Source organism: Lolium rigidum, chromosome 6 (assembly GCF_022539505.1).
Source record: "Lolium rigidum isolate FL_2022 chromosome 6, APGP_CSIRO_Lrig_0.1, whole genome shotgun sequence".
Taxonomy (NCBI): Eukaryota; Viridiplantae; Streptophyta; class Magnoliopsida; order Poales; family Poaceae; genus Lolium; species Lolium rigidum.
Genome location: NC_061513.1, coordinates 260,953,577 through 260,957,749, shown reverse-complemented (window position 1 = coordinate 260,957,749; position 4,173 = coordinate 260,953,577). Strand labels below are relative to the sequence as shown.

Sequence of the window (4,173 nt, the reverse complement as noted above, 5' to 3'; positions counted from 1 at the left end):
TTGACAATGGCATGAATTCTTCTTTGGTGCGCTTCTTCACCAACTCTGCCTCTGCTCCGGTCCAATTGCGGAGCTAGACGAAGGCCATGATGAACAAGTTGTGCTTCTTTTTTTCTCCATCTTTTTGTTGTTTCGTTGTCTGTAAGCTGTCTTTCAGTACCGTGTAACCTTACCGTTAAGGTCTAATTTAACGCATGGATATGATCTTATGTTTTAAAAAAATCAGTCTTTATATGATAGGCAGCCCTGACTACTATGGAACTTGCCGGAAGAGCTCTGGTGCGTGCTGAATGCTTTTGCTTTCGTTGTCTTGAGCATGGTACATTTTCTGTTTGATACATGTCCTGATGTTATGGGGGAAATGATTCAACAATTTTTCGTTTATGTAGCGTAGTTTGGAGATCTGAGTTGACCATTCTTACCAACTTACGAAAAATACTGCTAATCATATAGTACTAAATCAATATAGTACAGTACTGTATTACATTTCAGCTCTTTGGGGCGCAACATGGATAAGTTGTGCACGAAATGTTTATGGCCTTCTGTGTTGCAGATGTTTGGTACGGGGTACAAGATAATTTTTTAACGCACCCTTATTATTTGGGCATGCTCTTGTCACTTGTCAGTTGCAGCAATGGACAAATTATCGTGAGAGAAGTGGATCAATGGTAAGCAGGCAAGGTGCAAGATATAGCTTTCCTTTTCCTAGAATCCCAGGTGTAAACACCGTGATGCACAGTTTGATCTCCAACTCAAATGGAAAATAAGAGTGAAAACTGCTAGGGAGCACACAGCTCAACTAGGGACGAACGAAGGGAACGACTGGGCTGTTGAAAGTAAGATCACAAGAAATTAATAATAATACTAAGGGTAATTTCTAATTATTTTCAACCAAGTCGTTGTAGTATAGTGGTAAGTATTCCCGCCTGTCACGCGGGTGACCCGGGTTCGATCCCCGGCAACGGCGATTTTACCTTTTTTATCCTCTTAATGTCACAGACCTGCTAATCTTCCTTGTCGGCTGATCTCTAATAGTTCTCTCTGTGTTCTTTTACTCTATTCCTTTTTGGCGTTGGCACTACCTCCGTCTCAAACTTTAAGGCTTATACTATTTTTAAAAAGTTAAACTATATCAAGTTTAACTAAATTTTTACCAAAAAATATTAACATGTAAAATAGAAAATTAATATCATAAAATAGATAATAAAATATACTTTCGTATGATATCTATAATTTTTTTTGATAGATTCTTCTAAAAATTTGGTCAAATTATACTTGGTTTGAATTTCTAGAAAAAAATATAATCCTCAAGCTAAGCTAGTATATAATATCTAAACTCAGTCACCACCACACACCACCACATGATCAATGTCCAAAAGTTTTTTCAGTGGCTTACCATCATCTTTCTTTATCAAAAAATGAATTACCATCATTTTGGGACCTCTGCATAACCCTGAGATCAAAAGGATCAGAAAAACAGCCCGCTTCGCCACTCGGTTCCACCTACGGCGATATCACCATGTAAGTCTTTATTTGCTCCTTGTCGTTCACTTGCTTCGAGGGATTCCTTCACTCATTGCTTTCCCTTTTATGGACGCTGCTCACGGGGGGGTTACCGGTCGTGATACCCTCGCGTCGGTGCTACCAAGGGGTTTGGGCCGGCGGAGTCGATTGTGGTGGAAGCTGAACCGAGCCTCCCAGACCATCTTCAAACTGGTGAGGTATGTCGTGGAGGTTTCTGAGGGGCATTTTCCTTATTTGCACAGGATCTACCTAAAGTTCTTCTCTTTCTCTTATGGGGACTTTAGCGGCCGTGTATATTCTTCGATGGAGTGGGCAAAGAATAACTTATGTGTTAACTCCTCCAGCGGAGGTCCATTGAAGGCGGAAGAATACTCTTGTGGCAGAGACGGAAGGCTTCAACATTGTCAAGGAGCAGGTACCGAATCTTGAGCACTCTGACCTAAAGAGGCGCATTCTTCAGGAGAAGGATGCTCGTCAGAGAAGCTCTGTGCAAGCTCTTCATGGTCAGAAGGCGAGGCTGGAGGAGGAGCTGGCCAAGAAGGCGACCCTAGTGCGCCACGCCTGGGTGTAAGACAAGGTCACCGCTCAGTTGCATCAGGCCTGGTAGGGTTACCTTGCAAAAACTCCTCCAACCCAACTACCCAAGATGCATGCCCGCTCACCCCTTCTCCCTCCAGCACTCAAAAACTCGCCACACGTGCCACCTTCATATCCCCATCGTCCATCACTATTGATGTGTCTCCGCTTCCTCAGCGCACCATCGGTTCCGCCTCTCTTCTCCCTAATATGTGCCCCCATGAAGCTCAGCAGTGCCACAAGCCAACACCGAGCCATTGAGCTCCAACATTGGAGCATCCCTTTACCTCACCTTCAAAAGCTCCACCCGCACCTCACCTCCCATTGCATCACAGGATCCCCCTGGAGGACCCCTAAGCACTGGACTTTCCGAAGCAAAGATCGATGTGGTGAAATGGAAAGAGTGACGCTAGGTGATCCATTTTGAAGGGTATTAATATGGGCCTTTCTGAAAGCAAAAATTGGTGTGGTGAAAACATAAGTGTACAATGAATTCACATGGCATAGCCGGGATATTTTGGTACCCCCTCCAATTCATATTAGTTGACTCAATTTTGTCAAGATAAATTGAGTCAATTAATATAAATCAGAGGGAGCACTCTAAAATTCCAGTTACCGTTAAACAAAAAGAAGAACTGCAACTGAAATGTCGATGCAAAATGTCATATCAAATGCAAACATGCTAGTACCATGTCCGTACGGGCTACATCTAGTGAAACAAAGGGAAACTTCGTTATTGGGTAAGTTATAGACGCATATGGAAACATAATTTGACCAAAATTTATACGTACACGGTAGACATCCATATTTACCGACATACTTTTTTGAAGGGAAAAAGGTGTAGCCTTTACTCTCTTTAGGTTTTGCGGGTAAATGTTATCGTAGAGACCACGTGTAAAATATAGAACATATACAAATTGAAGTAAGTGGCGAATATTAAACGAGAGTGGATTTTGTACACCCACGCATGGGTGTGGGTGTTCCGTAATCGTTCATTGTGCTTTAAGATTCGGATAAAAGGAAGAGAGAGAAATAAATCTTTTCATCTATCATTGTAGGCACAAATTTTGAGGAATAAATGGACGGTGACGGAAACCCCCACACCCATACGTGGGTGTACAAAAGTATTTCCGATATTAAACTAATCTTAGGGGGTTATCATAAGCGAACAATTCTACAAATAAGTAGGATCAAATGGATTGACAAGAAAAATAACTTGAGGTAATAAGTATTTCCTAATATATTTACTTGGTCGAGATTAGTTGTGTCAAATCTCGCTGGTTCTTTTTGGATTGGTATAATATAATATAATTATGTAAATGTATTGCGTTACGTCCATTGCAAAAATGATCCACCTCACAAATTATAGTATCCTTCTCCTCCATAGAAAATGGATCATTAAAATGACGAGCAAACCGGATGAGGATTTGCAGCACTTGGGCACCGGTGTGCCCGGTTTTTGAAAAAGATATAAATTTTACACATATAGGAGACGCGTCATCGATACTTGAACTTATTATAATAATTTGGAAGGAAATTCTCGCTTAGTGTGGGGTTCAAAACACTCTCCGACTATTTGGGCGACCGAAGTTTCCCTTGGTAAGTGGTGCACAAACAATGGAAAAAAGGAAAGAAAAAATGCAACGCCTTCCTTGAAAATGCCAATTTGTGGGCAATTTGGAATGAAAAAACACACGGGTTTTTTTGACATCATTCATCTTCAATGGCCCTCGTTATAAAGAAGATCAAAGACAAAGCAAGACAATGATATTTTGGCGAGGCAATTCTTTTGAAATTTATAGATATTTTGGCGAGGCAGTTCTTTTGAAATTGTGGCAATATATAGATATTAAAAACTACTTTTTCCCTGAAATTTGTCTTTTCCTATAGCCCAAAATACAACGATTTTTTTTAAGAAAATTGCACCGTCCATAGTGGATTGTATACGTATACCTGCTTGTATATTTTGCCGCTGATATTTTTGGAGACCTAGAAATACAGTTTTGAAAATTTCAAAAATAGAGAGCATTTATGCTCGGGTGGTGGTGCTGTGGATTTTCGAAACAAACCTCA

General features: G+C 40.8%; 1 non-coding gene across 1 annotated transcript; it reads left to right on the top strand.

Moving 5' to 3' along the window:
• The first annotated feature begins 895 nt into the window (after window positions 1-895).
• TRNAD-GUC lies at window positions 896-967 on the top strand. Its single transcript has one exon. It is a non-coding gene; the product is annotated as a tRNA-Asp (tRNA).
• The last annotated feature ends 3,206 nt before the right edge of the window (window positions 968-4,173 follow it).